We start from the raw sequence: 13,682 nt of genomic DNA on the forward strand, positions 1-13,682 counted from the left end.
GCGATGCTTCTGAGAAATCCTATTGTGCGACAGTGTACATTAGAACATAAACGGAAATCAGTACAGCAGTACATCTATTTGTAGCCAAGAGCAAAGTAGCCCCATTAAAGAAGTTAAGCCTACCCCGATTAGAATTATGTGGCGCGGAACTCTTATTTTCGCTGGTCAAGCATTTAATTAGTACTCTAAAGTTAACCCCCGACTCTATTTGTCTTTGGTCAGATTCAACCATTGTTCTGGATTGGTTAAAAAAGCATCCTTCCTCATGGAAGACATATGTCGCAAACAGAACCGCGAACATAATAAAAAATATGCCAAATGCAACATGGAGACATGTCTCTTCCGAATGCAATCCGGCAGACTTAGCTACACGGGGGTGTAATTCTTCTGGTTTATCCCAGAACTCCTTATGGTGGAATGGTTCTAAGTGGCTTCTAAGCCAACAATCTGCATGGCCACGATCAAACGTCGAGCTTATCAATCCGCCAGAAGCAAAGGAGACAGTAATAGTTCATTGTACTGATTTGAAGAAACGAAAGAAAGAAGATACAGAGTTTTTCGGGAGATATTCCTCATATAAGCGAACGACAAATATAATCGCATACATGTATAGTTTTATACATAGTGCAAGAAAGTTATCAAAGCCACCAGAAACTAAAGAACTGTCAGACGAAGAGATAGAACAGGCAAAAAGGGTTGTAATTAGGTTGACGCAACGTTTGCACTATAAACAAGAATACATAGATTTAGAAAGTGGGAAAACAGTTTCTCATCAAAGTACTTTACGTACTTTGAACCCTATCATAGATCACGGGGGTCTTCTGAGAGTAAACGGCCGTTTAGCAAAGTCTAATATGACACATGACGAACGATGCCCCATAATAATACTAACGGATTCGCACTTCTGTAAACTCTTCCTCAAATTTATTCACGACACTTTATTACACGCTGATATCCAACTAATGATGGCTACAATCCGAAATCAGTTCTATATACCTCGACTGGGAAGAACTGTCAAGAAATTTGTGCATAATTATTTAGTGTGCGTAAGGCACAAACAAAACGTAAAGTCTCAAATTATGGCAGCATTACCTCCAGAACGCTCAACGCTAACGTTGCCTTTCACGTACACGGGTGTGGACTTCGCGGGTCCTTTTCAAGTAAAGTCGGGAAACCTCAAGAATTCTCCAAATCAAAAGGCATATGCATGTGTCTTTGTATGTTTTGCAACAAAGGCGATCCATTTAGAATCGTGCACCAGTTTAACGTCTGATGCATTTTTAGCAACTTTTGCTAGATTCATAGGGTGAAGAGGTTTACCAAAATGTATCATGTCTGATAACGGCACCAATTTCGTCGGTGCGAGTAGAGAATTATTAAACGAATTCGACATTTTTCTCAAAATGTCAGCAAAGGCGATTTCGAATAAATATGTACATATGTATGTACTGAGAGGGTTTCAATGGAAATTCACAGGGTTTAAAAGCCAGCGTCTAAAACCATTAGCATTAGCTGTACACTTCAACAGCTACACAATATTTCTTACCATTTTTAACCTGCAAAGCGTTCCTTTACTTTAACAAGCATACAATTTATATGAGACCAGCTCACCACTTTTACCATTTTTTAAAGTAAAGGAACAGACCATTCGTTTTTTACGCCTAATCTTTTTTTCGTTAGGCATAATTGACAACCACGCTACATTTAGAATCGTGCACCAGTTTAACGTCTGATGCATTTTTAGCAACTTTTGCTAGATTCATAGGGTGAAGAGGTTTACCAAAATGTACCTATCATGTCTGATAACGGCACCAATTTCGTCGGCGCGAGTAGAGAATTATTAAACGAATTCGACATTTTTCTCAAAATGTCAGCAAAGGCGATTTCGAATAAATATGTACATATGCATGTATGTACTGAGAGGGTTTCAATGGAAATTCACAGGGTTTAAAAGCCAGCGTCTAAAACCATTAGCATTAGCTGTACACTTCAACAGCTACACAATATTGACACACACGGCTAAATAAGCAACCGAACGCATATTTATTTTTGTACATTTTTGCTTATTTCAGCTCTGATCCTTTACCTGCCTGAGGTTACCATTTCTTACCATTTTTAACCTGCAAAGCGTTCCTTTTGTCCCAATTTACATTAGGCGAGTTTACTTGCGGCAATTGTCAGTTTGTAGGTGAGAGAGGGTGCTGAGAGGCAAAGGGTTACCATATGCCTCACCTCTCTCTCCTACAAAATGACAATTGCCGCAAGTAAACTCGCCCAATGTAAATTGGGACTTACTTTAACAAGCATACAATTCATGGTTTAATAAGAAAGGTTAGCCAAAGCTTTATGGCAATTTAAATTTTTTCATTCGAGTATGCCTAAAACTTCAAAACAATATAAACAAACTGTGTATGTGTGTGTGGTGTTTGAATAATATGCCAAACAATTTTAAAAACAATCAAATTCAATGATTTTTAAATTTGTTTTTAGACCATTTGTATGGAAGAAATTGGAGAGATTTGCATTGAAACAATCAGTTTATCATATTCACAACTCGATTATGTGGAGAAAACTTAACTCTTCATTCATTTTTAGCGTTTTTTATAAAATGCTCAAAAAATGCATTGTAAACAAACCCACTTGTTGCTTTTATTTTGAAGTTTTAGGAATTGAAGAAAAACAAGGGTTCTATAGATTTTTTTCATTTAAATCTACCTCTTTACTTATACCATGATACAATTTATATGAGACCAGTTCACTTTTACCATTTTTTGCCACTGTTACCATTTTTTAAAGTAAAGGAACAGACCATTCGTTTTTTACGCCTAATCTTTTTTTCGTTAGGCATAATTGACAACCACGCTACATATTTAGCAGTCGGCTGACCATTCGTCGCAGCGAATTTGCAACCGACTGTGATTTTGTGATTAGAGTTGCCAACGCAGTAATAAAAAAGTGGTCTGTTCCAGTACTACACATTTCTACACATTTTTACTATTTTTTCGATAACATAAAGGAAAAATCGGTTATCGGAGTAAAAATGTGTAGAAATGTGTAGTACGGGAACATACCAAAGGTGTCATTTAATGTCAAAATGCATGGTAGAATAAGAAAAGGTAGCAGCAATACACAGCTGACTGAAGTGGGTTGTAACGTTAGTGTCAAATTTCTTATGACATTTTATACATTTATTTCTATTTCGATGTACATTAGGGACATATATTTTTTGAGAAAAAAATATATCATTCGGAAAAAAATCATTTCCCAGAAAGACTTCTTCATATCAATGATATGTAACCTCCTCCAAGTTCGAACGATAAGCCGCGCAGTAAATTCCCGCTTGTAGAGGCGATACAACGTTTGTTAATGTGTGAGGTATTTTGTTAAAATTTAAAAAAAAACCCTAATAAACATATGCTTCTTTGATTTCTAAAACAAAACATTGAAACAGCTTCTCCTTTTTCTATGAATTTCCAGCGACCCCAAACTTTTCTGCAAGAATTCTACTTTCTGCGAGAATTTATGCATTTAGTGGAATGATGTGGAACCATAAAAATTGAAAATGTAACGAATTTTCATTCATGTTTTCCAAAATATTCAATCAAATGTGAAAAATTTTTAGTTTTTTAAATTCCAATAATTTATAGACATTTCCTTGTTTTGTTTACAAATACAACTGGCAGTAACGTTACAAACAAAAACAAATTCCTTTGTGGTTGTTGTTCGAGTTGTATTTGTTGTAGTATTAACTTTATACCCCGTTTATATATAACCGGATTTAACAAACCGACTGGGCTTTAAATGTCAATTCCATTGCTTATATTTCAAACAAATCCTTATAAAGAAGGTTAACCCTGCAAAAGGCTCTAATATAAACAGCATATTACCTTGTATTTGTTCTACCATGGTCAAAATGCCTCCATCATACGGTAGAGCCTAAAGAATACTAATTTTTATTCTTTAAAAATAAAAATATAAAAAAATATATATTGAACGGCTTCACCAAAAATTCAAATGTTCTTTGAACGAAAAAGTGGGATTGAAGGCCTGCGTACATAAGCTGCCTTGCCTGCTTACCTTGCTTATAGCTCATTTAGACTAGCCATAAATCCTCGACTGGATTTAATAAATCCAGTACAAATCTCATTGCATTTAGATATACATTTTGGAGGATTTAAATGGCAGTCAGCTGATTTTTGTTCATAGCACAATTACCAAGGTAGATGCATCAGCCCATCTGATCGAATTTGAAACGTAAAAAAAAATTTTTGTAAATTGAATTCGTCTCAAAAAACATACGTCAAATTAAAAATTTATTGTTTAATACTGAAAATGGTCACACATTATGCTACTAATGCTTAGTAAAGAGCAAATAAAGAATTATTTTATCACAGTTTGCCCATCTAAAATAAATAAACGAATTATTTTATCGTTTAGCCATCGTAAATATTAGTCTTGGTTGATTAAAATCAACTTTGTACATCAAAACAAATTTAATTTTTCCACCTTGTTTACAAATTTTTACATTTTAAATTATTTTTAGTGTAGCAATTCACCGATGCATCTACCTTGTTTCTTGTGCCAGCTTGCAACTGTTTGTATTTTCTAGCAACATGTTGCAAAAAACAGAGTTGTATACGAGGATTTATGCCAGATTTAAAACAAATCCACTCAATACGAGGATTTATTTTTGTATGGGAAATCTGGTAGATTTTTGCTGGATTTAGCAAATAAAACCTGATAATGTGCTAAATCCGGCTAATGATGTCATATCTAAATGGCATATTACTTCTGATAAAAGAATAAAAAAGAAAATGGCAACCCAGTTCGAAATTTGCTCGGCATTCTTTATTCTTTTATTTTTATTATGTCAAAAATGAAGCAGGAAAGCAAGGCAATCAGGCAGAGCAGCTTATGTACGCAGGCCTTAATTATATCGTGATTTTTAATGCATTGCACTGGTAACCCTGATCTCAAAAACAATCGTTTGCTGAAAACCTGGCTAATGCTTGGTTTACATTTACGAAATCCACTCGATTTCAACTGTCAAATCCATAGGTTAAACGTCAAATGAAATCCAGATGAGATTTCATTTGACGTTTCAGCTATGGAATTGACAGTTGAAATCGAGTGGATTTCGTAAATGTAAACCAAGCATAAGCCGTTGAAACTTTGTTGCTTATATGCCATTTAGATATGACCCCATTAGCCGGATTTAGCGCATTATCAGGTTTTATTTGCTAAATCCAGCCAAAATCTACCAGATTTCCCATACAAAAATAAATCCTCCTATTGAGTGGATTTGTTTTAAATCTGGCATAAATCCTCGTATACAACTCTGTTTTTTGCAACATGTTGCTAGAAAATACAAAAAGTTGCAAGCTGGCACAAGAAACAAGGTAGATGCATCGGTGAATTGCTACACTAAAAATAATTTAAAATGTAAAAATTTGTAAACAAGGTGAACAAAATAAATTTGTTTTGATGTACAAAGTTGTTTTTAATCAACCCAGACTAATATTTACGATGTCTAAACGATAAAATAATTCGTTTATTTATTTTAGATGGGCAAAGTGTGATAAAATAATTCTTTATTTGCTCTTTATATGCCATTTAGATATGACACCATTTGCCGGATTTAGCCCATTATCAGGTTTTATTTGCTAAATCCAGCCAAAATCTACCAGATTTCCCATACAAAAATAAATCCTCCTATTGAGTGGATTTGTTTTAAATCTGGCATAAATCCTCGTATACAACTCTGTTTTTTGCAACATGTTGCTAGAAAATACAAAAAGTTGCAAGCTGGCACAAGAAACAAGGTAGATGCATCGGTGAATTGCTACACTAAAATTAATTTAAAATGTAAAAATTTGTAAACTAGGCGGAGAAATTAAATTTGTTTTGATGTACAAAGTTGAGTTTAATCAACCAAGACTAATATTTATGATGTCTAAACGATAAAATAAATCGTTTATTTATTTTAGATGGGCAAACTACGATAAAATAATTCTTTATTCGCTCTTTACTTAGCATTAGTAGCATAATGTGCTAACATTTTCAGTAATAAACAATAAATTTGTAATTTGACGTACGTTTTTTGAGACGAATTCAATTTACAAAAAATTCTTTTGACGTTTCAAATTCGATCAGATGGGCTGATGCATCTACCTTGGTAATTGTGCTATGAAGAAAAATCAGCTGACTGCCATTTAAATCCTCCAAAATGTATATCTAAATGCAATGAGATTTGTACTGGATTTATTAAATCCAGTCGAGGATTTATGGCTAATCTAAATGAGCTATTAGTTAGCATTAGTAGCATAATGTGCTAACATTTTCAGTATTAAACAATATCTTTGTAATTTAACGTTTGTTTTTTTGGAACGAATTCAATTTGGAAAAAATTCTTTTGACGTTTCACATTCGTTCAGATGGGCTGATGCATCTACCTTGGTAATTGTGCTATGAACAAAAATCAGCTGACTGCCATTTAAATCCTCCAAAATGTATATCTAAATGCAATGAGATTTGTACTGGATTTATTAAATCCAGTCGAGGATTTATGGCTAGTCTAAATGAGCTATTACTCTATTTTCTGATATGTGTTGATCATGTGTGCTGCAAAATCTGAGTATGCGTGTGCGATGCTTTTTTTATAGCGACAAAATCGAATAGCATCAGTATCGCTAGCAATATTTTTGTGAAATTTGTTGCTACGTGTTGCCGTTGTTCATTGTTGCTAAACATATTTCGGAGAAATTTTAGCAGGCAAAGCTGCAAATATTCGTTAGCATTTTAAACCCTGGAAATTCATTCCCCCAGGTGCTCCACATATGGGCGGCCTATGGGAGGCGGGGGTAAAGAGTTTTAAAACTCATTTCAAAAAAATAAGAGGACAGAAAAAGTACAATTTCGAGGAATTCAGTACAATTTTAGTAAGAATAGAAAGCGTATTAAGTTCTCGCCCTCTGTCTCCATTGTCCGAAGATCCCGAGCAGTTAGAAGCTTTGACTCCTGCTCATTTTCTTAAAGGGGGTTCGTTAATATTCGCACCGGAGATTCCGGACAACATATCAGACATAAATCGTTGGGAGAAACTCAAGGTCTTGCATCACGAATACAGCAGAAGCTGGAAGACGGAATATTTACACGAGATGCACAAAAGATATAAATGGCAATATCCCGAACGGGATTTAGAAAATAACGACTTTGTGGTCGTTAAAGACGGCAATTTACTAGCAAACGACTGGAAAATGGGGCGCGCCATAATGACATATATGGGTGACGATGATCACGTAAGAGTGGCAGACGTTAGGACTGGCGATGGTAACAAGGCCAATTTCGAAATTGTGTGTTCTTCCCGTAAACGGAAGACAGTAGTCAGTCCAATGTGTCGTTTATGTGTTTTCTGGAAAAATAACCCACTTATATTAACGGGCCATATATCGTATGGTCGAAAATGTATGTGCTTTGCTCTATACCTTTCTTTCCAGAATATGAATGGACCAAGAGAGCAATGCCTGGTATGCTTCCAATACCACCCTCTTAAGTCGTGTAAAATGTTTAGAAAGATGGTTACCAAGGACAGAGAGTATGCGGTGAGGGTACATAAATATTGTATCAATTGTTTGTCTCGTGGGCATTTTGTTCGGTTCTGCAATGCCGTTGGAAACTGCAGAGTATACAGGTAGAGGCACTACACCTTGCTGCACCCAGACAACCGAATGAAAAGGCCCTCCAACTATTATCTCAACAACAACAAGAAACAACAGCAACGGGGATACAACAAGAACCGCAGTCCCCCAAGCAACAATAAGTCCCCAGGCAACAACAATAACCAACGGCGGGGCAACAACAACAAGAAGCAGCCAAGTAACAACAACAACAATAACCAACGGCGCGACAACAACAACAATAAGCAGCCAAGCAACAGCAACAACAATCAACAGCGGGGCAACGACAGCCAGCATCGTGTCGACATCGATCCCAGAAAAAGAGTGACAAATCAGGCAAAAATTCGTCCGTCGATTATTCGATTATTAATTTTGTATTTCCATCACTAAACTTTACTTACGAACCAGTGTCGTGAAGTGTAAGATCGTCTTGATCAATTTTTTTATAAACCCCCCAAAAAACCAAAACCCCATATCAATAAAAAATCCTGTCGACTTGGCAGTAGTTTTGAATTAAAAATAGTGTATAAAAACGTATACGTCTGGTGTTCGTCCTTTTGTATTTGCTGTGTTGTTTTCGAGTTGTTGCATTTACCGCCAACAACAATTCTCTAGACCTTAAATTACGCCTGTAATTTAAAGTCGAAATTGCAGATCCTTCGTCCTTTGGAGGAATTCTGTACAGCTTCATTATCCTACCAAAATGGCTGAAATTTGGTATTTAGTTACCGTTGGGTGTATAGAACTTTCCACCTGAAATTTGTTGGTATAGGTTCACGCCTTCATATAGCACCCATAGAACGGTACCTCCCGATATTCGGTATTTTGAAGGTTTTAGCTTCAGTATCCCATCAAAATGGTTGAAATTTGTTAATTAGTCTTCGTTGAGGATATAAAACGTTCCACCTGAAATTTGTTGGTATAGGTCCACGCCTTTATAGCCCCATTTCCGACTGAAATTCGTCGTTATAGGTGCACGTTTCGATGTAGCCTCCTAGAACAATACACCTCCTCATTTTTGTAATTCTGAAGGTTGTGACGTCAATATCCCACAGAAATGACTGAAATTGGTATTTTGTCTTCTTCATAATGTCATGTTCACACGAGCGTTTGAAGTACGTTGTTCGCCTCTCGAAATACGTACACGAATTAACCCGTTTCCACGACACCATTCGTAATTAACAGCCAGTTTCTGTATGTCGAAAGAAGAATGTGTACGAATGAAGCACGCCCGAACTTGAGTTTTCGAAATAATTTTACCTTTGCTTTTGCTTCAAAACAAAAGAGAAATTTGAAAAACACGCAAGAGTTTGGACGTGTTTCTTTCGCACACATTCTTCTTTCGAAATACAGAAACAGGCTGTAAGAGAAACATAATTTATTTTTCCTTAAGGGGTGAGTACATAAGCTGCCTTGCCTGCTTACCTTGCTTGTTTCTGATAAAAGAATAAGAAAGAAAAGGGCAACCCAGTTCGAAATTTGCTCGGCCTTCTTTAAGGCCTGCGTACATAAGCCGCTCGGCTTTCCTGCTTAATTCATTTCTGGTAAAAGACTAAAGACCAAGTTCGACCTAATTGAAATGTGGTTCTGACATTTCTTTATTGCTTTACCAGAAATGAATTAAGTAAGAAAGCCGAGCGGCTTATGTACGCAGGCCTTTATTCATTTATTTTTATTATGTCAGAAATGAAGCAGGAAAGCAAGGCAATCAGGCAAGGCAGCTTATGTACCCAGGCCATAACTTTTTGTTTCCTCTTTTTCATGATAATTTGAACACATAACACGTGTAACATATATTAAATGCGCAGGAAAAACACTAACCTTTCCTGCGAATGTATATTTTACATTTAATTGCACAATTTTCGGCTTAACTCTAGTGTTGTAAAAACATTCCGATTTTCTTGAAATGTTTTGCAGTGGTAGATATTGTTGCGCTGATCACGGGAATATAAAATTTTCTTGGGGGACGGACCCGGTTATTTGACCCGAAAGTCCGGGTACCCGGTTCTACTGAACCGATTTTTACAAAATGGGTATCGTTGGAACAAGTGCACAGTGGATCCACTTGTATGGAGAAAGTGGCCAAAAATATTTCCCTTGTAAATATCAAGCTAATGTGCGGGTCACAGCTTTGTGTTGCTACGAAGAGTGTTTTATGAAACCATGAGCGTAACATTCTCCCCCCTTTCCCCTCTGGAGGGGGTATACGGTAAGAATTGTTTTATGCTGTTAATACCAAATGACATGAACAAAGGCCCCGATTATCTTATGATGCAAAAATAGGCTTGGGGAAACAAAATAATCTAAAAAACAACATAAAATCCAACCAATTTAGCTGAATAAAAAAAATCAACATTTTTGTCTGAAAATTGGTAAAATTTTTAATATAGATCTTATAGCGTTCTTCCTGGAACTCACGCCACGCCACCAACGCCAACGTAAGATAAATTTGAAAGAAAATTTCTTCATCTTGCCACTGGTACCAATTATGTTAATGTACGTGGTCAGATAACAGAGTTATACGCTAATATATCCATAGAAACCCTATTCTAGGGCAGTTTTAGTCAGCGGCCCACCATTTATAGACTGGCACTAGATGGCAGCTGATTTTAATACTGAATAATCTTAAATCCGTGAGCTACTTTGGAAAATTATTCCCGAGGTGGGCACTGGTGGGCATCATGACTAAAACCTTAAGTCAAATTTAAGTATATGGTCGAATTGGCATTACAAAATACACCAAGAAAATATGCAGCTAACTAGAATTCCACAACACGCTAAAACACTATTTTTTAATGAAAATTAAGCTATTACCTCCGTCCTCAAAATCCACTATAATATTTTGCTATAAGTATTAGTTTCGCGATATTTTGAATATATTTACTTATACTTAAAATATAGGTTGTATTCACAACAAAAAATTATTAGTCAAATATTCCGACTTTTGAAGCTATTCTTAAGAAGATCGCGTTAGAATGAAACAAAAATTAATATATTTTTAAAAAGGTCCATGTCATAGCTATCAGAGGTGCCAGATGTTGTACCAAAATTATGACATTAATTTTTTTATTTTTGGCAAATGGGTGGATCCACTGTGAAGTGGTGACATGACTGGGTTATTTTTATCGGTTCAGAAGTTATAGCAAAAATATCGATTTTTGGACCCGGGTTTTTCCATAAAACCCTCAAAAAGTCGAAAAGAGGCCCATTATGGGTGATCAACTAATCCATACCATATTGTAGCTCATACTTTAACCTTTCCAAAACGGTGCTATTTGTTGTTATATCTTCTTTGGATCCAGAGATAATCACCCTTATTACGGTTGGCGTAGTCGTATGCGTTCAAATGTCGTAGGCGTGGTCGAAGTTTGCATATTTTATATGATGAAAAATTATATACTACGAACATTTTTTTTATTTTATAGCATTATAGATCCATAAAATATCGAAAGAAACACATTCATCATTCCCTGGACGGATTTATTGGGTTATAAATAACATTTTTTTCATACGACAAATCGGTATCACGTATGGCGTTGAGATACGAGGAAAGATTCGTGACAGATTTTGTTAACGACTGCATATAAAAATAAAAACAAATCAATTTCGAATATATTGATTAATGAAATATATTGGAAAATAACTAAAATAAATACAAATTTTACTTGTTTAATTCATTTTCGTATGACAACTTTCGTCTTTTTATCAGATGACAAACTTTCTATTGAAAATCTGTTAGAGTCCTTGTATAACGATTCAAGCAATGCAAATTTATTAGTTCTTGTTCAAAAGATGATTTCGAAAGAATTATTTTATAATTAAAAAAATATATTTTTTTAATTTTGTATGAGAAAAAAATTGTCGTTGTCGTAAATTTTTCGTGATACCATAAAATAATCCTACGACAACGCCAATGACTACAAAAACGTCTACGCCAAACAATTATTTTGATTGTAAAAAGTTTTTACTAAAAACTGTAGGGTTGGTTTTTCTTCTGGATTAAAGGCCTGCGTACATAAGCTGCTTTGCCTGATTGCCTTGCTTACCTGCTTCATTTCTGACGTAATAAAAATAATAAAGACGAAATTTCGAACTGGGTTGCCATCAGTTGGAAATTGGGTCGGCCTTCTTTGTTCTTTTATTTTTTTATTGAAGCAGCAAAGCAAGGCAATCAGGCAAAGCAGCTTATGTACGCAGGCCTTAAAATCTTAAACATGATCTACTAACAATTCTATTACATTTTTTTACCAAAAGAATTCTTTAAAATTTGATATTTTAGCTTTTAAGGACGAAACCTACGTCCCATTCAATAAGAAATCCGCAGATAAGTATTCCTATACTTATTAGAAATACTTATACAATATCGTGCAACGCGAACTAAGCACGTACCTGGAATCCACTGCCTTACGAACTAAGGATATTTTCTCACTCTTATAATGTGTTTAGAAAGAAACTTCATACTCATCTAATTTTACTCCAGTAACAGTTTGAAATACAATTTTATCACTGTATCATTTTATTCGTAACTACGTATTGTTGTTTTCAATTATTCAGTTGCATTTTTTAAACATAATTGTAACATTTGAGGGTTATTGTTCACTTGGCTATGACATTTTACATTTATTTTTATACCCTCAGCCTTTAGGCTAAAGAGGGTATTTACACTTTGATACGGCCAAAAATGTGCCTCATCGAAATAATGGTTTTAGACCCCAAGTATGTTTGTACGATATCCGTTTCAGACAATTTTGAGTCGATCTAGCAATGTCCGTCTGTCTGTCTGTCTGGCTGGCTGGTGCGCACGATAACTCTCGAACGGATCAATCGATTCGGTTTAAATTTTGGGTATCGAAATATTTTGTCCAGATTTGATTTTAGTTCGAAGATAGGCCATATCGGTCCACTCCTTCAGGTACCTCCCCCACAAAAGTTCAAAAATGTTCGGAAAAATTGTCCGCACGATAACTCTTGAAGGGAGTAACCGAATTAGTCCATACTTTGCACATCGTGACATATCTACCAGACATAGATGAGGTTCCAATATGGACCCTATTGGTTCACTTTTTCGGGTACCTCCTACACAAAATTTTGCTTAAGTGCAGTTTAAGGCCTGCTCTCGAATCGCTTTGATTTTTGTTGCAGCCACTTGTATTCACTACCCCCATTACGACGATATAATTTTTTTCAGGAGCAAGTCCATATATACTCAGAAATCAGCACGAAAACTGCAAACAACACATATAATACCATGTGTCGTAGTTGGAGTGCACGATAACTCTCGAACGGATCAACATATTTGGTTAACATTTTGGGTCTTTCAATATTTTGTCCAAACTTAGTTTAAATTCCGGTACCTCCCCCACAAAGGTTCAAATTTTTTCGCCAAAATTGTGGGCATGATAACTCTAGAAGGGAATAACCGAATTGAGCCAAACTTTGCTATTGGTAATATTACTTTCAGGCATAGATCGAGTTCTAATATGGACTATATCGGTCCACTCATTTCGGTACCTCCCACACAAAATTTGGAAAAAGTATAGTTTAACAACTCCTCTCTGATCTTATTAATTTGTGACGCAGCAGGTTGCAGTTGCGGCCCCTGTTACGACGTTGTAATTTTTTTCGTGGGAAGTCCATACTTCCTGAGATAATGACCCAAAAAGGTCCAGAAAATCCTACCGGCACCACCTAAAGTGGCTAATGTGTAAAATAATCCTTTAAGAGAGAAATCGATTTAGCTCAAACTTTGTAAATTGAAAAGTAAAATTGTAATATATTTAAATTCAGAAAATTAAGTACAACATTTTTAATTATATAGTCTGTAAGGAAAATATCCATAGTCTTTTTCAAAAATTGAAAAAGACTAAAGAAAAAAAAAATATTTCCTACAGATTTGTATTAGGTCCGAATATGTACTACATCGGATCACTCCTATGGGTACACCCTACCCAAAGTTTGGAAAAAATGCACTCGTCTTGGATCATTCTGAATTTTGTTGCAACATGT

The sequence above is a fragment of the Musca autumnalis genome, unplaced genomic scaffold, assembly GCF_047663935.1.
Source record: "Musca autumnalis isolate F117 unplaced genomic scaffold, ASM4766393v1 scaffold_2, whole genome shotgun sequence".
NCBI classification, from domain to species: Eukaryota; Metazoa; Arthropoda; class Insecta; order Diptera; family Muscidae; genus Musca; species Musca autumnalis.